The sequence below is a fragment of the Eupeodes corollae genome, chromosome 3 (assembly GCF_945859685.1).
Source record: "Eupeodes corollae chromosome 3, idEupCoro1.1, whole genome shotgun sequence".
Taxonomy (NCBI): Eukaryota; Metazoa; Arthropoda; class Insecta; order Diptera; family Syrphidae; genus Eupeodes; species Eupeodes corollae.
In genome coordinates this window covers 133,370,546-133,393,644 of record NC_079149.1, presented here as the reverse complement: position 1 = coordinate 133,393,644, position 23,099 = coordinate 133,370,546, and the positions used below count along the sequence as shown (strand labels likewise).

At 35.0% G+C, this 23,099-nt stretch overlaps 2 protein-coding genes across 2 annotated transcripts in view; both read right to left on the bottom strand.

Moving 5' to 3' along the window:
- The window catches only part of LOC129949075 (calmodulin-lysine N-methyltransferase), a 125,444-nt gene extending 115,807 nt beyond the window's left edge, over nucleotides 1-9,637 (bottom strand). Inside the window, exon 1 of the mRNA XM_056060303.1 lies at nucleotides 7,578-9,637. The gene's annotated coding sequence lies outside the window, so the exon portion shown is untranslated. The remainder of the gene's footprint in view (nucleotides 1-7,577) is intronic.
- Nucleotides 1-23,099, bottom strand: part of LOC129949076 (WW domain-binding protein 4) — a 157,799-nt gene that overhangs the window by 126,427 nt on the left and 8,273 nt on the right. The gene's annotated exons all lie outside the window — the stretch shown is intronic.

Genomic DNA, 23,099 nt, shown 5'->3' with positions numbered 1-23,099 from the left:
CTGTTTTTTTTTTCTACCAACTGTCAATATTAAGCTGTGTTTAGATGCATGGGTTCTTATTACGGGGGTTTCACATTTCTCTTGTTGGAAAAGTTGATTGAGCGGCACCTACTTGAAATAGATGCACTAAGCGACTGAGAGACTTTTAAGACACTTTAAAGAGTTGTTGGTTTATAGAATGACAGATCAGACAATCGCAGTGATTTTTTAATTTATAGCTGACCGTTGTTGTCTCGTAAACCACAATACTATTCCAAGATACAGAGACAAAAATGAGGCGAAAGTGTAGGTTTTGGAACGACTTTTTCCGAATCATTCCCCGGTTTTTCGAAAGCCTTAAATAGGCTAAAAACACTAAACACTAAAATATTTTACGAGATGAAACTAATTTATACGACACCTATACTAAAACGAGGCTGATATTTCTTCCATTATTTTCTACTCAATCACGGATCTAAGCAATCAAACTTTTTGCATAATTTCTACACGAGAATAATGTTATCAAACATTTTGCAATTTCTAAGTTTTTTTTAACCTTTAAAAACCTGAAAGAACACATACAATTTTTACCGTGCGTTGCAAAAATTGGTTCAGAAACGGTTAAAATAAGTTTAACCTTTTTCAACTTGTAAATGCATTTCAAAGGATTACATTTTTGGCATATCTATAAATTTGCAAACATTTCAAAAATTGATAGTTGTATAAGGAATATATTGTTAAAAAATTTTGAGTCTTGATCAAAACAAGACTTTGCTAAATTTCTTCTTACACGAATCTTTCTAGACGAGTTTTTTTAAAATTTTTTTTTTGGTTATGTAAGCTGACCACAAATATCGTGTTATTGTTTTCTTTGGACTTTTTAAGGACTGCATACCGACGAGTCAGAAACAAATATTTAATTTAAAATTTTTGGGTAATTTTTTAGAGTTTTAATCTCTTCAAGTTTAAGTTTAGTAAATCTTGATATTTTTGAAGAATTTCTCTGAACCAGAATTATTTTTCTTACATTTTTAGCGAATTCCAGTGAATTTCTTAAAGTGCGATAAAGTTAACTCTTTTATGAAATTGTTGACATTTCAGTTGAAATTTATTTAGGGAATAATTTAAAAATCGTATTAAAATTTTTAAACTTTTTGTACTGTTTCCGGCGAAATGACTAACGAAGAAACAATCATGCAATAGTTTGAGCGTCTGATGAGCTTGATGGAAGAGAAACCGGCAATTGATGAAAGTATTAGTGCGGTATTATTCTTTAAGTTGGCAGGTATGCACTAGAGCCGGATATTGTCAGATCTGTCAGTAACAAAAATTGTCTCAGCTGTCGTACAATCGTGTGAACATTAAATTGTATGTGGCAGTATCACCAGAAACTGTCAAAAATTGTCAGATGTCAAATTTTATTTTATATAAAGAATGCTCTGCTTCAACACAAAATAAAACCAGCGGATGACATTTTAAGCAGCTCATCTGTCCATTGAGCACAATTTTTTTAGTGTCATTCAAAAATCATGTTTGATAGGACACAAACTTCAGTCAGTGGATGACTTTTAAAATTTTCAGATGTCACTTCTTATGACATTTATCAATTGAGGACAATTACCTTACTGTCATTTAGGAAAATGTTCTTCTCGGACATCAAATTGAATCAGCGGTCTACGACGACGTATTAAATTGTCAGATTTTTCTTTTTATGACATATGTCAATTGAAAACATTCAAAAAATCTTCTTCTTGGATTAAAAATTGAATCAGCAAAGAATTTGACAATTACATTCAGGGACAAAATCTGCCAACAGTGTGAATACACAATTTGTTCATAGAAATGAGTTTGGCTACTGTCAGATCATTGGTATTTACTGTCAGAGAACTGGCTGATCTGTCAATATTCTTAGATTTGACAATTGTCTGTACTTTACTTAAGTGTTTCATGTAAAATTCTATCCTTAAATAAAAATAAATCTTTAAATTTCATGTGTCTACTTAAAATACACAATGTGTGTACTTATATTTTTTAAGCTGTAAAAGCTTGGAAATTCCCATCAGGAGCTAAAACTTCCTCATGGCGTCTAAATGCCATTTATTGTCTATTTTATTTCATATAACAAAAACTATCAAAATAAAGTTTTATTGTATTTATATATTTACATATATTCTACATGTACTTTATTTGTACTTAGTTTCTTAGATACAATTGTACAATTTAGGTATCGGCTTTTTTTAAGTTTCGTTACTTGTGTAATCCTTGCGTGGACGTACGCGACGTCTCTAAAGAGAGTTTTTCAAATTGCTATTGCTTTGTTTTTCTAGGTCATTTCCCTTTACTAACAAGTATATGAATATAATCATGAACATCAAAATATTTGTAGCTTCAATGTTTGTAAATGCATGTACTCTTTTCTTTCTAGTTACATATTTTATTTGTCTTTATAGCGCTTATTATAACATCCCCAGGACTATAAAAGTCTCAATAATATGTGTAGAAACTCTCGAAGGAGTTGGGTTTTGATGGGTGTGTGATAATGGCCGTATCAAATGTCTCACGCACGCTTTTTCATCTTTTGCCTCAGCCACATCCTTTCCATATAGATACGAATATATCGACATCATTCACGCTTTGCATTTTGTATATAAAGGACATTATCCTTGATATCATTTTGGTGTCTATGACTTATAGAGCTCACATCAAGCGAAAGTGTAATTATTGCCAAACATGAAACCGAAACCATAGATATTTTATTTATATTTCTTCAGTTATTTTTCTTTTACATACATACATATGTATGTATGTATGTTCCTGCTACTTGCCTCCACAACATCATATAAATAAATAAAACATTGAAATTAGTCGCACGTGTGTTTTCGTGCAGGAGACGATTGAGCTTAGCTAGGAGTACCTAGGTGTATCCTTCACCACGCATCATACATGAATTTATATACAGCTTGAGTTCAAATAAAAGGACTACAGACTTTGTTGGGAGTTCATTGGATTAATCATCACAGTATCATTTCTCAGACGAAATTTGTTTCTATTTCGATTTTATATTGACTATTTATTTGGAGTTTGACATCAAAAATGAAGGAGCACTTAAAACGCTTTAATTTGTCTCACGAACATTCAAAGTTTCCAAATAATGTGGAACACAAATAGCTTAAACTCAAAAAAGGTTGATTTATAAAATAGCTCTTATGTCAATATTTGGGTATAAAAAGAAGTGTCAGTGAGGCTAGCCACTTTCAGAAACTTCAGGAAACTTAGAATTGGATCGACTGTCATAAATTTGACGTTAAAATCTGGTGAAATAAAAACAAAGTAATGCTAATTTGACAGGCGACTTAAAAACAGCAAACCCCTTAAAATGATGTCAAACTAAAAACTTTGTATACAATTAAATGTCGTAATTGTGTCGTAAATTTGAACTACTACTCTTTAAAAACGGTTTAAATAAACTCAAAAGGAAACACTTAGTAAGAAAACAACTATCGTACAATTTGCCGTAAATCAATCGTAAAATAAAACATACCGTCGTTTCCTTATTTCGAAACAAAAAATCCCTTTGAACTAACGACTTCCGAAAAGTAGGATTCTTACAAAAATCTGACCTCTCAATTCCTAAACTTTATATTTTTAAACTATGTTTTCTTATTTCACTTCCTAAATTTATATTATTTAAGACGCGTTTCTTATTTTAAGAATACAACAATTTTAAATAAGCAAAAAATTTACATTGATTTTGAATGAAAATTTAGTAATTGGTATTCCACACGGTTCTATATAAAGTCCTATACTTTACAATACATTTTTGTTTGGGATCGGGCTCCACGTTTTTGGAAGAAAATTGATAAATATGGTATGATTGAAAAGCATCGTTTGGATTTGCACTTGACAAGACACATTTTTAAACGTTTCAGAAATTTCAAAACATTTAATTAGAATATCGTCTTTTTCACTGATTTAATGATTTTACCTTTTAAGCATTTTTATTTTGTTATGGACGACGAAAAAAAAACCTAGAGAATTGTCAAAATTTTGAATTTGACAAATCGGACCCATTACAATAACTTCCTATGGGAAGTTAAAAGTATCATAAAAGAATTGAAAATCAAGTTTGATTTTGACTTTCTGTACATTTTAAATATGTAAATATTCACTATATAAAATAAATATGAAGGTTTTGCGAGGAATTATCGAAATTTCAGCACCGGGGTCGATTAAGAATTGAAGCTTTGTGTTTTTATGGCGAATAAAAAGAAAAGAAAGAAAAGTTTGGCTCACCCAAAGCCGCGTTTAAGATCTGTCGAATTAGATTTTTGTCTCTTTATTAGCTTTGAACTGAAATGAAAAACGATTGTTTTGAACACTTTCTGGCGTTATTTCCGAATTTCCTATAAAACCAGCAAATCGATTTATTTTCGTTTTCTGACCTAACGGGGTCTACCTCTACTCCTATCTCTCTAAAAACTTCCGGACGCTCTGTTGAAATTGTTGGATTTTGAAAAATTTGTTTCAAGCCGTTCGATTTTGAAAATCAATTTTTGCAAAAGTTCGGAGTCAGAACTAGGAACGTTAGGTGAGTTGAAGCTGCTGAAGGGTGATGGAGTCTATCAGCTAAAGCGAAAAGCTCACGTCTTGAAGTCTGTGAATTCTCGACTGCCATGAGGCAATCACGTATATTCGACGGAAGTCGCAGCAAAAAGAAAGAAGGAGGAACTATGGCGGGCAGCGATGGGTTTTGGTACAGTTCGAATCAAATAATGTCATTTGATTTTTGTACAGTTGGAAATAAAATTATCATTTTAGAAATAAGTTATTGAACCAACCTTAGTGGGTTTACACTATGGATATTAATAATGTAAACGCTACAAGGTTTCAGATAAATATGATACAAAAGAAAATATATATTTTTCTTGCAAGATTTAATGGTAGAAACATGTGAAAATATATTATAACTGCATTATAATGTAAAATAAATAGCAGACACTTTGCAAGGTAGATACAAAATAAGTTCTGTTTTGGCAATGACAATTTTTCTTAGGTTCGGAAATTTCGATTTTTGTAAAAATACATATATTGCATTTCAATACTATTATATTTGATTGCCAGGTTTCAGACTTTAAATTTTCTAAAAATATGTGGAAAAAACTGAATCCAATTGAAATTTTGTAACAAACAAATAAAACAAAATAAATTAAAATGTAATGACACAAGAAATTCAAATTAATAGTAGGTTTAACTTGACCGTTTTTTTCTATCCAGGTGTGAACATATTTTTAAACAAACCTTCATTCTTTTAACTCCTCCAAGACTCCATAAAGATATCATTTGATAACTGGAATTTCTAGAAAGCATAAATTGCCGTTTAAACTTTAGAAAAAATGTAAGGTTTTCACTAAAAATTAATCTACCATCCTTTAAAATTTCAGATTTTAAAATCTTTTTTTTTTAAAATCAAAATCTAACGCAAATAACCGTTACTTGAGTTGCGGGTTATTGTGAAAGGGTAAAAAGTAAGTATATCACACAGATTCGTTAAATGCGAAAAAATCGAACTAAAAGGTTTTGAAAACCACGTTTTATACTTAAACTGTTTTCCATTCACTCTCTGTTTTAGGATTTTTTTGCTATACGAAAATACGATGAAATGAAATTTCAGTATTAAACAACTGCCCAAATAAATTTCAAAGGAAGATATTTCGAAAAAATGTCGGACAAAATTTTCATATAAAATTCTTTAGTTTCAAAATTTTAGACTACGTTAAATTTTCTTGCAATTTTTCTACTTAAATAAAAAGGTACTTTTTCTATTCCAAGAGTTTCTTTATTATGTTCTAAAAAATTATTAGCATTTTTTCAAATTTAGAGCAACATACACTTTCTGGGGATTTTTCAAAAAAAGGTAAATATCAGACGTTATTCTGGCAGGTTTTTATCTACAAATTAAAAATGAATGCAGATCGTTATTTAAGTGGTTTCTAAATCTCTAAGATAATAACCTTCCGTTTCAATTTCAGTTTCTTAAAAATTTAAAAAATCAAAATTTATTTCAAAAACTCATTAAAGATTAAAAATCCTTCAAAAAATGGTTACACTATGTTTTACTAAACTTTTCTAAGACTTTTGATTTAGCACCGTCAAACGTCGATTTTGACCTCAGTTTTCTGATGACTATTTTATTTATTACATTTAAAAAAAAGAGAAATTTTATACTTTAATGTTTCAATAAAATCAATATTAAATCAATTTAAGGATTATTTGAATGAGTATTCTTCTAGCGTGACCAGATCCATGTCTACGATAAAGAAGACACTTTCAAAAATCTCACTTGAAAAATAAGTAGAATTTTAACTTACATTTTTAATGTCTATTTATCTAAACATAAACAAATATCCATTTAAACAATTCAATTTCAATTTATTATTGAATTTTTTTAAACTAATTTTTTGAATTCACTTAAAATCTATACCTAAATTAACTTTTGACTTAAAACTAAATTTATTTTAAGTTTGATATTAATACTTAAACTTTAATTTAAATGTAAAACTTAAAGTCTTAACTTGAATTAAACATTCTAAAATGTAAATATAAAATCATTGCGAGTATAGCTTAAAATGTGAATATCCTAAATTTGTACTAAAATTCTTAAACTTTCAAATTTGCCGCCACTAAAAATCATCGGCCATCTTTTAATGTAACAAAAAATGCACTTAAACTAAAAACAAGAAAGAGAAAGGGAAAGAAGAAAATAAAAGAAGGATCGGGCATTCAAGCACTGACCACCTTACCGAAAAGTTTAACTTTGTTTTTCTTGCGTGCTTTTTCTGGAATCCGCTCAACCGTCGTCGTCGCTCTTTTTTTTTTGGTCTCTCCAAAAGTTTTGAAGTAAGTAGAATAATTTATTATCTGCGAAGATTTGCTAATCAGATCATTCGCGATTAAAATCTTAGCAGAGCGAATGAAAAAAGCTTTGCTCGTACAAATACCAAGAACAAATTTAAATAAGAGTTTACAACAATTTGGATTTTAGTTTGTTTATGCCGAAAATTTTATTTAACTGGGAGAACTCAAAAAAATTACAAATTGAATGTTTTTCAAAAAGACACGACCAAAGAAATTTCTGTAGGCAAAAAAAGAACACGGCCTTCTAAAAGATGAATCCTGGTAAGTAAAAAAATGAATTACGGGTCCTCAAAACCTTGATTAGTTTAAACCTTGATTTATGGTTGGTAAGACTACGTATTCAAAATATTTTGTCTTGAGTCCAATTATTTTAAATAATTTCTAAATGTAAACAGTTTCAAAATTTGTTTAAAGTTTAGAACCCTACTTTAAAAATGTATAGCAAAAGCTCATTAATGCATCACTATGTAAAGTAAAAATCAAATCCTTGCCATTTTTCATTTTATGAACAACCCGTTCTGAATAAACATACATTTTCATTTTATCTCAAAACTCATGATAAATTTCAAAATTTAACTTCTGTCCCCCACCTTATCTAAAATTGCATTCCAGCTCACAAATTTTTTCAAAAAGGAATTTTGAATTTTATTAACATAAATATCGTGATATGTATATTTACCCACCTCGTACTGAGAAGAGGACAGAATAATAATTAGTCTACACTCATATATGTCGAGGTAGTATCCAAATTGAATTCCTTAAATTCTGCACCACAGGTCCACAGCACAGCATCAGAACAGGACTGCCCAACAAAACACCAGGAAACAAAACGTACTCCAAATCCAAACACCAATTCAATTAGTAACGATTCCGTTTTGATATCTCTTGTGATTTATTTCGTTTCCAGAGCAGGATCAAAACCAAAACCAAAAGCCAAAAAGAAGATAGATACCACGATGACTGGACAGGATGACAACTCCTACCGGCACTAGAACTGGCAATGGCACATATTTGAATCACAGTAAGTGAATCTTTATTTATATCGACGAAACCATTAGCATCAAGCTTCAAGCTACGATTACGATAACGATAACGATTTTATTGAATTCAGATATTTCGTGTTTCTCTTCACTCTTAAGGTACCCGATAGCTGAAGGCTGATGCACTTTAAAAGATGAGGCAAGTCGAAAAATAAACACCACACCAATAAAACAGTAACACAGCAGCAGCAGCGACGCGGCCGGCGTAGTGGACAGAAACAGAATAGAAAACCGAATGAGCAGCACAAATCAAACCGCACTGCAGCTATTTTAAAGCATTCACAGTTCTTCAACTTCAACGTCAACCGCAGCAGTTGCAGTAGCTGCAGCAGAAGCAGCAGCAGCAGCACAGCACCAGCAGCGTCAGTAGCAGCACAACAGAAACACGCCACTAAAACAAGAGCCAGACAAACTATCGTAGAGTAGCATGGCAACTGGCAACACAAAAGCAAACAAGACAAAATCGAAAAAAGAAAAACAATCCAAATCCGAATCCGAAAAAGAATGAATCTATGCCAAGAGAATAAAGACAAAAAGAACACAGATACTCTCAAGTGTAAAATATGAGGACTGCAGAAGACGAACAGAACTGAACAGCCAACAGCACCACCGACGACGACTCGATGCGACGACTGAATGACGGAACAACCGAAACACAGAACAACCGAACGTCAAGACGTCACGAACGTCAAGAAGGGTCGTCTTCGCTCTTCGACTTGACCGACGAAGAAGAACACAATCAGAATCTCAGAATCACTTTTTATTGCACCAAAGTTATCGGATACATTACTCCTGTCACTCAAAGGTCGTTCTTGTTTAACCAATCAAGCACTAGCACCACCACCACGCTCTTCATCTAACGTTGGCGCTGCCTCACGCAACTCTCATTCTCATTCGCACTCGCATTCGGATGATAATGCAGCAAACTTTCAATATTCAAAGAACAAACATATCATCGGTCGGTTTGGTAAAACGTGACGGTCGGTAATTCACCAAAAAGAAAACAAAAATACCGACCCCCGAATGTCGTTGTCGATATAAAAGTCGGTAGGATGCACTGCAAGTGGAGTGACGAGGACGACGCGACGGAGAAGAGAACCTTTTAGCACGTGAATCCTCACGTATAATTCTTCTTCACTTGCCCTCTTTTGCTTTTACTGTTAACCTACAACACGAAGATATACAACGAAACGACGAATAAAAAGCTCCAATCCAATCTGTGCAGCTGTTAGCCCGATTATTGCCGGCAGACCGCAAATCAGTGCGAGCTATATTACGCCACAAATTCAATGGGTTTGCTTTTTGCCTGCCGTTTAGCCGTCTCGTAGTCGTAGCCGTAGCCGTTTGCCGATAGATAAACAGATAAATGGAGAAGGCCGACGATGATGATAATGATAGGAGCTAAAATGCGAGGAGATGCGGCACGCCTGCTGAAACGGATGATGAGTTCGTTAAACACCACCGGCACGCGGTCGTGTGTCAGTTCTCTGTTCTCGGTTATCGTCGTCGTCGGAACAGAGCGATATTTTGTCGGATTCGATAAAACGAAAGGGAGAGGAAAAACTCGCTCTCGTCTCGATACTTTTTAGTCAAGCTCTCGATTTCGATGTTAGACTCGAACTAGACCCGTGCGTCGTTGTCGTAACGTAGACCGGTTGGTGAGCCGCACGAAGAAGGACTGAAGTGGAAGTGTCTTTTGTATATTTAATGTCGGCTATATAGTGCTGCTGGTTCTGTATATAGCTGTAGCTATTCTGACTGAACTCAAGGTACAACAATAATAAGAGCTTTGCCATTGCAACGCCGCCACCGATACGAGTTGAAAATAATGAGGGTGGAAAATCGAAAGCTTTTTTCATTCACAAGTTTTTCGTTGAGAGAACAGTGATGGCCGGAAATAAATGAAAAGGTTGATGGTGATTTTGTTATGTTTTTCTTTTCTTTTTTTTGTTAGAAGTTTTTCTGTTTTTATTGCTTTTTCAGGTGACATATAAAATAAACCAGAGCAAGTTTGCCTTGACATTGTTCTGTGACGTCTAAGTGTCAAATTAATGTCAAATTTTCAATGTTTTGAACATTTTACTGATCACCCTCGAAATGATGTATTTTCGATAAGAAAACTTAATCAATATTCGATCTTAATTTATGTTTTTTTGTTTTAACATTGAGATAAACTAATCTTTATTTTTCTAGAGATAACACTTAAAAACTATTTTATCGACGATTGATAAATTTTATGGATTTGAATCTTTTTTTGATTCACACTTTTTAAAACATAAAAAAATCATGAAAAATTTCAAATATTTTGTTTTAAGTTCAGCAGAAGTAGAAGTGTACATTTTTGTTTTACAAGTAGACTCAATTAAGATTGTTTTCTTGTTTCGTTTGGTATTTTTTTATTTTTCAAGATAAAAATGTCGATGACAGTGATTTTTGTTTTCTTGTAATCAGTAAATTGGAGAACACCAATCGTTGGTTGATTAGAAAATTATCTAAATACTACTTGATCAAATAGTGTGTTCCTATGGACATAATTTTGAATTATTATCGAAATAAAGGAATCTAGAGAATGTTTTTTGTCTTCATGGGAGCACACTTCTAATCACTTATAAGTACAATTAATTGAGTAGTTTTGGGTGGGTTTTTATTCATATAGCTCATTGCTGATTTAACAAAAAAAAATTACAAGATTGAACTTTAAAGAAATTTTAGCTTAATTTTCGAAGATCTATAACTTGAAGCGAAACAGCAGAGTTTTAGACTTGGTTTTATCAAAGGCATTCTGTGGCGTATACGTAACATTTTTTAGAATCTTTTTGTTTTCGAAGAAGAATGTACTAAACTGTTTGTAGACGATAAGCTTTCAAAAATACTTGAAAATTGACAAAGTATATAAATCCAAACTAGTTGAAGGAAGAAGAAGCCCATGAACTTAAAATCGAATCGACGCATTAACGGTACTCCTACGGCTACGAGGAGATCCCAAAGCCTACAAGCAATATGTAATGCGTGTGGGCGAGATTCAGGAGTCAACAGATGTTTCAAGCTAGAAATTTGTTCCATCTAAGCAAAATATAGCAGACTTGGCCAAAAAAAGGAGTCAGCAACCTGATTTTGATGCAAGTAGTCCCTGGTTTACCGGACTGGTATCACCGAAAGTTCAAACATGCATCATGAAATTGTCATCAACGAAATATTTCAAACGTCCCACATAACTGCCTTCCAGAGATGGGATCCCTACCCACAGCGCGACTCTCTCCATAAACTCGACGATTTTAAGTTAGTGTAGATTACTTTGGTCCATTCTTGGTCACGATTGGGAGGCGAACAGAAAAAAGATATGGTGTTGTGTTGCGGCCGAAAAGGAGCTGCGGGAGGCTTATGATCAAATCAACTTCAGTGGCATTCAAACAGAGTTCACCACCCCACACACAACATGGGAGTTTATACCACCAGGAACTCTCCGCATGGGAGGTGCTTGGGAACGTATGGTTCGTTCTATCAAAACTACATTGTACCAGATAATATTCCCTGACACAAAAATGACTGATGAAAAGCTAAACAACTTGCTTGTCGAAGTTGAAAGTATTTATTTATCATTAGACGAAGCGGAACAAGAAGCCCTCACTCCAAATCACTTCTTGCTTGGCTTCTCATCTGGAAATAAGCCATCAGGCGTGTTCGAAGAAACAGATAGATATGTCAGATCATCTTGGCGGCATTCCCAGTTACTTGCTGACAAATTCTGGAAAATATGGGTCGCAGAAGTTTTACCTATGGTCACTCGACGAACCAACTGGTTCGACAAAACCAAACCAATCGAGGAAGGAGACGTCGTGATTATTATCGACAATTTGACATAAAATAAAAACTTCAAGAAGGAGGTTTCTGTGTAGACTACTACATTAACTTAACAATTCTTTATGTCTGAATCGAGTTGAAATGAGCTTGATTCGATCTTGGATCGGAGTCAAGTCAAGATTTGTGAAGAAAAACCTGTGTGCAGCATTTGTTTTTACAGATAATGCAATATGGTCTGTTTATTTGCATCTTTGTGAACAAAAAATAGACTAGCTCAGGAAAGAATGCAGGAAACTTTTCCACCGGGTCAAAGCCTCAAGACTAGCCTCTCACTGGGACTCTTACAAAGAATCCCTAAGAATCTACAACAAAGCACTAAGGAAATCTAAGCGATCTTCTTGGTGATCCTTCTGTGGCACGATAGAAGAAACTTCTGAAGCCTCTAGGTTACCGAAAATTCTTTCAACTTGTCCAGCTATGCCAAGCTGCTTGAAAAATGCAGACGGCTCCTGGACAAATTCAAGTAATGAATCGCTGAACGTACTATTGGACACTCACTTTATTGGTAGTTCTCTTACCGGAACTTGCAACAATTATATATGTTCAAGTTCTAATACAACAAATCCGCACAAGGTCTGATCACAAGGGATAAGCTACAATGGGCTCTCAACAGCTTCAAACCATTTAAATCTGCAGGACCAGATGGAATAATACCAGCCGAGTTACAAAAGACTTCTGACATAATTGCACAAATTCTTGAGGCAATTTTTACCAGCTGGCTTTACCTGGTTCATGTTCCTTCGGTATGAAGGGAGGTTAAAGTTGTTTTTATACCTAAAGCAGGTAAATGCTCCCAAGTCAATCCTAAAGATCTACGACCTATAAGTCTATCATCATTCCTTCTTAAGACATTGTAAAGATTGATTGATATCCATATAAGAGCAAGTATCGATACAAGACTTCTGTCTTTGTCTCAACATGCCTACTGTTAAGATAAATCGGTGGAAAGAGCGTAACACACTTTAATACGCACCGTCGAATATTCCCTCCATCATAAATAGTTCACTATGGTTGCTTTCCTTGACATCAAAGGTGCCTTTAACAACGTGGACACATTTGCAATCACATCTGCACTAACATCTCTAAGTGTAGAGAGTTCGCTTGGGGAGTTGATTCATTTAATGGTTACTAGCAGAATAATTAACTCAAAACTGGGCAACTCTTCTGGTAGACGTTCGTTAGTAGAGGGACACCGCAAGGTGGTGTTCTATCCCCTCTCCTCTGGAACCTATTGGTGAATGAAATCCTAACAAGTCTGGATGCGGAAGACGTTGCTTTAGCAGTTTCAGGAAAGCATCTTAGCACGTTAAAAGAAATCTTACAAAATACCTTAGACAGACTTATACTTTGGGCTGATCGATGGGGACTGAGCGTTAACCCACACAAAACTGATTTAGTCTTATTTTCGAGGAGATACAAAATTCTATTTGTCAACCCTCCCTTTATATTAAAGGAATCCAATTAAAATTTTCAGACGAGGCTAAATACCTGGGTCTTGTCTTAGACAAAAAACTAAATTGAAAACGCAACGTATAGGAAAGAGTCAAAAAAGCTACTGTAGCTCTCTTTTCTTGCAAAAAAGCTATTGGTAATAAATGGGGCTTACGACCCAGAATCACGCATTGACCATTGATCAGACTGATTTTAACGTACGGTGTGGCAGTACGGTATACTGCTTTAGAGAAAGGTATAAACAGGGATAAGTTTAATAAAGTCCAACGTTCAGCTTGACTATGTATAAGCGGATCGCTTCGCTGGGAGGATAGGACATTCCGGGAAGATGAGTCAACCCATGTTTATACAGATGGTTCAAAAACTAAGGAAAGGGTTGGTGGAGGTGTGTACTCTAAACGACTGAAATTAAGTCTCTCATTCCGCCTTCCCAATCATTATCGCGTGTTCCAGGCGGAACTTTTGGCGATAAAGGAAGTCTTCTCCTGGCTTACAGAAAACGTGATATCAACATCTGATATCCGTATTTTTTTAGATAGCAAGGCCGCTATCAAATCTCTCTGTCTCTACAAACTCTATAGCAGTCCATAACTTTCTAATGGAGATGGCACAACAGTTTAATATTCACCTTTGCTGGGTGCTGGGCCATAGATACATTCCAGGTAACTGTAAGGCAGATGAGCCCGCCAGGAACGGTATAGTACATCCCATCCTACCACGTTTAGCAAGTACTGGCATACCAGTCGCTACTTGTATACTGCTGCTAATGCAAGACGTTGTGAGGAGGGCAGGCACCACGTGAAACAACATCACCACGTGTCAAGTCATAAAAAACATCCGGGAAACACTGGATTTAAAACGTTCAAGGTGCTTGCTTTCTCTAAGCAGATCGCATATAAGCTCGATAAAATTTGTCATAACAGGACACTGCCTAAACGGAACGCACGCCACGAGACTATGCGTATTCTCAAATGATTTTTGCAGAAGCTGTATGGACGAGGAAGACGAAGAAACGGTTCTTCATCTTCTCTGTACACGACCTGCTCTGGCTTGAAAACGCAAACATTACCTAGAAGAATTCTTCTTTAGCGATCTAAACGATCTAAATCATATCGCATAATCAGCCTCTCAGGTTTCGTAAGGGACTCAAGCTGGTTCCATTGAGCTTAGGAGGAAGCCTAAAGATTCATGTGGTATCACAATAGGCCAGTAAACTGGCCTAAGTGTGTCCGTTTCCATCTTGGACAGCCACTATAACCTAACCTAAACTAAAAATTTTATTCTTCTCAAAGCTAAGATCAGTGTAAGGTGATTGAACGCAATTTAGTTCAGTTGATCTTTCATTAAGTACTTTTAACAACAAACTTTAAAAAAGTATTTATTCCAATCCGTTTGAGAATCACTTGAGGGGAGTTTTAGAATGTCAGCCAAACTGGTAACAACCTTTTTCTGCCCGCCTGTAAATATTTCTAAAAAAATGTTTTACAAAATATTGGTAAAAGCTTTTTGTGTAAGATAATACAAAAGTCAATACTTTCATTGTTTTTAAGATGCTTCAGTCGAAAACCATTTTTTATCAGTTTTAAGTTGTTTTTATAGGTTTTCATTTCTTTAAAAAAAAAGGTTTTAATTGGATTTTTCTAAAAAAAAAACTAAAAGTTAACAACAATATTTTGTGTATGATAAAATAACTTTTAATAAAAGGTTTCAAAGTTTTTTTAAAAAAAGATTGTCATTTTAATTTTCTTAATTTTTTTACCAAATTCCAAAAACGTTATAAGATGCAACAAATTATTTTGGACGTAAAACTGATGTCATATTTTTTGTTTAGTAATGTTACACAGATCGAAAACTAAACCTGATCAATCAATCCGGGCTTAACCATCTGCCCGATCCGTAAAAAGGTGACCGGCTTCTCTGCGCCGACTACAGAGGCATTAGCCTTTTAAAAATAGCATACAAGATCCTGTCATACGTATATTATGTGAACGCCTGAAGCCATTAACTGACGAACTAATTGACCTTTACCAGTGTAGCTTCAGGCCTGGAAAATCTACTATCGACCAAATTTTTCAATCTACTCCAAATCATGGAAAAGACCCAAGAACATTACATCGAAACATACCATCTTTTCAAACATTTTAAACCAGCCTATGACAGTGCAGATAGGAACGAACTTTGCCGTGTCATGTTGAGTTTTGGTATGACTACCAAGCTGACAACACTTATCAGACGCTCGGTGCTACATCAAAATTGGAAGAGACTCGAACAAAACCTTCGAAACCACCAGAGGACTTCAACAAGGCTGTCATGTAGCTGCTTCAGTATTGTTTTTGAAAGAGTGGTGCGTAAAACCAACGCACCACTTGTGTCAACAGGCAAAGTTACATCTGGCGGAAAAGATATAATCATGACCTATACGAGCTGTACAGTGTACAGCGACTTGCTACTGGTCAAAAAACTGCGTGTTCAATGCTTAAGATGGCTAGGGCATGTCGAGCGAATGACCATCGAAGCTCCAGCCTGTAAGGTATTGAACGCCAAGCCTGAGGGAAAAAGAAGCAGACGCAGGCCTTATCTTCGGTTAAGTCATCAAGTTGAGCCCGGCGCACGTCAACTTGGTATTTGAAACTAGAGGCAAAAAGCTAGAGACCGAGTAAGCTTGCGAAAGTTATGAGGCCCAAGAGCACAATGCGCTGTAGTGCCAACTTAAGTAAAGTAAAGTAATCAAAAATAAAAATACTCTCTGTTTTGAGGAGCAAGAACAAATACGTACAACAAATTCGTCATGCATTTTATTTTCTATGTCAAGGCTCATACTTGATTTCAAAAACTAGAGTAATCTAATATTTACATAGATTATGTAAACGAATCTACGAACAAAAAACATGTATTTATTTAACTGCAAAGTGTCGTTCTCTATGTTTGATTATGACAAACATTTGTAAGACACCTAATGTCATACCTATTTTAGTTATACTTGCAATCAACTTCTTGAGTGTTTCCTGTCTTGAACACACCAAACATCACAAGGTCAGTTTTAATAAGGTAGACAAATTCAAAAAATAAAACATTTTAGATAATGTACATTAACCTTTCATATGGACGACGACAATGATGACAACGACAACGAAGACGAAAACGAAGGCGAAGACGACGAACATCACACTCACTTTTATGACTTATTTATCTCATTATTTGATGCGCTTTGCAATCCGCCCACTCAAATGAAATGAACCAAACAAAAAGAAAACAACTCTTCACATCGTATAAACGAACGGATATTGTAACATTAGTCAGATTCAGAGGAAGGGGATATCTTATACAAAAAAAAAATCCCAACCGAGACATTAAATGTCAGAAGCACTCTGTATTGAGTTTGACTTTGATTTACAGCTTGACACTTGAAAAAGTTGAAGGTACTGCATGACCTCAGGATAATAAATTAAACACCATCCGAGCTAAACTATGTTAGTCCAATCTCATCCCTTCTCGAGTTCTATAGCCTCTTTCGAGAGGAGTACACATCCATATTATATAGGAACACAAGTACCTACCTACTTTAAGTATGGAAGGAACTTGAGATAAATAGTTAAGTTAAATGCGACATAAGCATTAAATGAGTTCATTAAGTAGTTTCCGATAAGAAAACTATTCCAAACTACTTCATAATTAATCGATGTTTAATGAAATCTCCGCTGCACACTTTTCACACTTCAGACCTGACACTTCGCGCACCTTACACTTTACATCTTACACCTCACACCTAAAAACAATTGTGTACTTTGTATTTTTAATGGCACAATAAAATTAGATCTAATAATGAAATTATTATTTTTTTTTGTAAGGGAAAATTGCATCGTGTGGATGAAAAAATATACGATGTTGAATTTTGTATTTTTCATTTGGCAAGGTTTAGAATTTTCAACGGGTGTTTTTTTTTTCAAAGATAAAGTTGTCAACACAATTCTAACTGGCAGTAATTTTGATAGATGTCAAGTGATTTTTGTTTATTTCGATTTGACATTTCAGACATGACTGTCATCTGAAAAACTCTTCCAAATTGTGTAAATTTGATTGGAAATCCATGGTTCTGTTAGAAATACGATGAAACCGCATAGTTTCACGTTAAGGATCCGTTGATTAGTTTTCATGATTGCGATTTATCTCCGCTTGATTATTTTCTGTTTGGATACTTAATGTCGCTAGTCTATAAGTCCGAAACAATAGAACACTTGGAGGACAATATTCAGCAAGTCAGTATCGTTAGATTAGACTACGTCCCAATCAGCCATGGTGGACATGTGGCAGACATCATATGTAAATGATAGTCCCATATTACGAGTAGCGAATCGGGCTTAAAAACTTGCGAATTTGATAACTTAACGCTTAAATTAATTTCGCTTCAAATGTCAAAACATTATCAAACTGGGCCTAATTATGAGGTTCGCGGGGGATGGTTTTCAATTCGACCTTTCAAATTCGACTCACGTCGTATTTTCTTATTAAAGAATTCGCGGCGAAGCGAAAATAGTTCTTCCTATATTCCATTAATTTGACACTTCTGGTTTGACTTTTTCTTCTTATATTCCGGTGATTTGACAGCTTTGCAAACAAAATTTGTTTTGTTTTGATTGAATTTGTGAAATTTGCGGTGATCAATAAGGAAAGATTATTGTCAAAGTTTTGCAGAAGAACTGAACATTCTTAGACTTCCTTTTCGTGAAGGAAAAGATTGGTTGATTCAAGTTTGTAGTTTCCTTAAAGAAGTTTTTATTTGCAAATAGGTTTGGTTGTACTAGAAAGTAAAACTCGAACAAAAAATTGCTCAAAATAAAAAAAAATTGGTGGAGAACCATACTGCCAGGCGTCTTTGTATCCTTTGGAGCAAGCTGTAGACAGACTTCTTAGTCTGAGCCAGGAAATTAATCCACAAGGCAATTGCTTTGGCACATATTCACAGGATTTACTTGCAACCGGCGCACAGTGGCCTGTTTACGCAAAACTGCTTGCAATATTAATTTTTTGAGTGGGTCTATAATGCACAACTTTTTAGTTCACTGGATTCACAAATATTTGAAGCTCCAGTAATCGAACCAATTATTTAATTTGGGTTTTTGTTTTCCTTATAGAGCAGGCCAAAGTTGAAGATTTTTTATGATGATAATTTTTTTTTATTTTTTTTCTTAGCTATTAATGTAAAAACTAGAAAAGGGGTTTCAAAACGCTTTTCGTTTTTCATAATATCCATTGCTATTATTTTTTAATTGTTTAATTAAATGTTTTTGGAAACACTACTTTTTGCACACTTTTTCGACTTCAAATTGTATAGAAAAAAAAAATATTTAACGAGTGGTACTAAGATCTCAACTGATTCAGAATTCTTATATATTTCTTAACATATCTAGAAATAACTTCAAAAAGAATGCAGAATGGTTTTCCTTACCTCTGCATATCAATACCGGACAAACAGAAGAAGCGGGTGATCTCCCAACTACATCAAGAGAAAGACCAAGGTAGCCAGTCAATAAGTGCGCATCATTTACTAAAAACTAAACTAATCAAAGCTACAAAGGAGATATGTAGAGAACATCTTTCTGAAGCTTTAAGTATAAGATACAATAAGGACCATGAAACGGGGAAGAGTGATATAATTCAGGCAAAATATCTTCTGCAAGTCCATTTCAAAAGAGTCAAGAAAAGCATTCACACTCCCCAACGCAATCCCATAAAAGACTCCAATGAGAACGCATTAGCTTTGTTTATGGATTTGGGACTGCCAAAAAAAAAAATCCTGAGAACTTCGTAAAGACATCACAACATAGATGTCTTGCCATCCCACAATATGATTACAGTTGCGAAAAACGAAGCAGTTCCCGAAAACTGCGGAAATATTAGCTATAGTGAACCTTCAAAACATGATGGATCATAAAGCAATGCGGCTAATAGAAAGCTAAACGGGGGATCAAATAATTGCACTTCGAAGAAGTCTAACGTTACAGAGTAAATGGGGCTGCGATGGATCTGGATCTGGACAAAGTGCCTACAAGCAAAAATTAAATACAACATGGCAACAGTTGTACCACTTCGACTCAATAGTACATATGGTGAACATTGGAGGAAACCTCGCCCATCATCAGTTTATTTCTGTCGGCCCATTATGTTGGAGAATCAATTGAGGACGAACATAATTACGAATATGGATTCTCTCCACTGCACGCTAGAATCAGATGCATGGAATTTATTTTGAAGCTTGCGTATACTCTTCGACAAGAAGGAGAAGGTACTGATGAATCGATTGGGACAAAGGAGGCGGAAAAAAGAGATCCAAAGAGCTTGGCCTTGATGTGGATATCTAAACCAAAGCAAGGGTTTTGAAACACTAATGACGGAAACACTGCAAGAAGATTTTTTGAACAGTCAGATGCCACCTCTTGAATAACTGGAGTCAATGGAGAAGTTTTAATGAGGATCAAAGTAATATTGAACGTTTTGAATTCCAGAGAAGTAGTGGATGCAGTTAAATTTGGGCAATACACTAAGAAAACGGCAGAGCTTTTAAAACAAAAGTATCCTGAAAAACTACTCACACCTACTCTACACAAAATATTGGTTCATAGTCAAAATATCATTGAATATCAATCACTACAACTTGGAGAACTGTCAGAAGAAGCATAGGAATGCACAAATAATCAGATATCAGAATACGTGTAAAGTTTCAATGATTCTGCAGAATGAGGACCTATTTAACATGCTAGCAACCTCATCTTACTTACTTAAGGTGGCTCTACATTCCTGTGTAAACTAGGTCCTCACCCAACAAACTTCTCCATCTAGCTCGGTCCCTAGCTAAATGTCTCCAGTTTCGCGCTCTAAGTTGGGTGAGGTCACCTTCCACTTGTGCGCGCCACCTGATCTGCGGGCTTCCTCTACTGCGCTGTCCTGTTGGTGTGGATTCGAAAACTTTCCGGGCCGGAGCATTGGTTTCCATGCGCTCTACGTGACAAAGCCATCTTAGTCGTTGGAGTTTTACCCTTCTTTCTAAGTCTACGTCGCTGTACAGCTCGTCGTTCCATCTTCTCCTCCACTTCCCTTCGATGCATACGGGACCGTAGATCATACGAAGAGCTATTCTCTCGAACCGACCCAAGGTGCCTTCATCCGTTTTTGTCATAGTCCATGCTTCTGCACCGTATAGCAGGACGGGGATGATAAGGGTTTTATATAGCAACACTTTGGTCTCTCGAGAGAGGACTTTACCACTCAATTGCTTTCTTAGCCCAAAGAAATACCGGTAAGCAAGAGTTATTCTGCGTTTGATCTCAGCACTGGTTTTGTTTTCTGCGTTTACAGCGGAGCCTAGGTAGACAAAGTTCTTGACTACCTCAAAATTACGTCTGTCGATGGTGACGTTTTGACCAAGACGTGGATCTTGTATGTCTTTTATTGACGACAGCATGTACTTTGTTTTGCCCTCATTAACCGTTAAACCCATTTTTGCCGCCCCTGCCTCAATACTCACAAAAGCCCCATTGACATCACGCTGAGTTCTTCCGATTATGTCAATGTCATCAGCATATGCCAGTAGTTGAACAGACTTTTAAAAAATGGTGCCTCTAGTGTTGACGTGTGAGCTCTACACTATTCTTTTAAGCACGATGTTAAAAAAATCGCATGACAGCGCATCACCTTGTCTAAAACCTTTTTTGACATCGAAAAGTTCTGTTAAGTTGTTTCCAACCTTTTTGAAGCAGCGTGAATTCTCCATGGTCATCCTGCATAAACGGACGCGTTTTGCAAGGATGCCAAAACTAGAGATGACTCTATACAGCTCGTCGCTGTAGATGCTGTCATATGCGGCCTTGAAATTGATGAAAAGATGGTGGGTGTCGATTTGGTGTTCTTGGGTTTTTTCCATAATCTGCCGTAATGTGAATATTTGTTCGACTGTGGACTTTCCTCGTCTAAAACCACACTGATAAGGATCTATCGGGTTGTTGACGATGAGCTTTAGACGTTCACATATTACGGCAGAGAAGATTTTATAGCCGATGTTAAGTAGACTGATTCCTCTATAGTTGTTGCAGTTTTGAGGATCTCCTTTTTTCAGGATTCTATCATAATCGTTATCTTGAAAAAACAAATCAACTAAAAATTATCATTGTTTTTTTAAATAAATAAATCAGAAGATAAAAACACAATCTAAGAAATACAATACTAATTGAAAGTCATTATTTAACGTTTCATTTCTTTTTTTTTCAATGAAATAATGTTGGCACCATTGATATTTGAAGCGAATGGCTAAACTCGCTAACGATAATAAAGGGTGTCCTTAAATTAACGCAAGATTTGAATTTGCCGCCATTTGTGCAGTGAAGTGTTGGCAACCCTGAAAAAAAGCAATTTGACAGCTAACAGTATAGGGTTATTAAAATAGGAGCGTGACACGATAGAACAACGTGTATTCATTATTAAAGAATATTTCAAAAATAGTGAAAGCTTGGCGGCTGCAGTTCGAAAAATTCATACAAAATATGGTCGAAATAGTGTTTTAACTGCGTCAACTGTGAAGAGATTATTTGAAAAATTCATAGAGACTGGATCCGTTGGAGACGCCAAACACACTGGTCCACACAGGTACATTTTCCCAAATTCATGGCCAAAACTACAAAAAAAAAATTTTCGATTTGTTGTTTTTTTTAATGCCAATTTGTTTACAAATAACATGAGCTTTGAACCTCATTAATCATGCGATGCAAATTGTAACTGTTTAATCAGTAGATGCTTTCAAAGTAGAAACTTTCAATCAACGAGGCCAGTAGCAAGTTTGGTTTCTTATAAGAAGTAGTTTGCTTTGTTTTGTATTTAATTTTTTTTTGGCGATTTTCAAAATAATTTAACATGGATTCTGTTGCTAGTGGTATGTTAAAAAAAGATAATGACACTTTTTTGCAATATTTTAAGTCCAAAGTAAATTTTCAAGCTTTTTTAGATAACGTGTTTGAGCAGTAAAAATAAACAATTTTTTTTTTCTTTAATAATGAAAAAGTTAAGTTGATTTGCATTTTTCTGTAATAAAAATAGTGTTAAAAAATAGTTAAACGTGTCCTTTATGGGAAACAATCCTAAAACATTGCGGGTTTTTGCGACTTTTAAAAATATTGGCTTTAAAAGATGTGGGGGACGGGGATTTTTTTTTTTTTTTTAATTAGATTTTTCTTTTTTGGCACAGGATCGCAATCAAGTTTCATTTTTCTTTCAAGAAATAAGCTTTCTGAATTTTTAAGAAGCTGTACGTCTCGTGATATTACAGAAAAAAATAATTTTTTGGTAGCAAAGGTTGAAAACGAGACCAATATTGAAATTTCGGAGGAAATAAAGAAAAATTTAACGAATTTTGCATATGAACATAGAAGAAGATGGCTGAGTGCCTCAAGAAATAACAACACCTTCTTGAAACAAAATATAAATTGGTTGCAATGTGAAATTTCGTTTCCATGCAGAGCTCATGGCCTTGTTGGACGGCCTCAAATGGATTTTTCAGACCTAAGCGAACGGTCAAAGAGACGTAAAACAGAAGATTTACGTTCTAACTATAGTGCCGAAGAATTAAGCTATGCTGCGCAGATGCAACTTCGAGAAAAAAGGAAACTTGATTCCTCAAATGTAATGAAAAATATAATATTTTCAACTCCTTCACGTGCTGAAAAATATCAAAAAGCTTTGAAGAAAATGGATCAGGAAATTATTCCATATACAGCAGAAGAAGCACTTTCAATAGTTGTTGAAGGAAAATTAACTAAGTTTCAATACAATCTTATAAGAGATTCTGCAATAAAACATAATAACCAT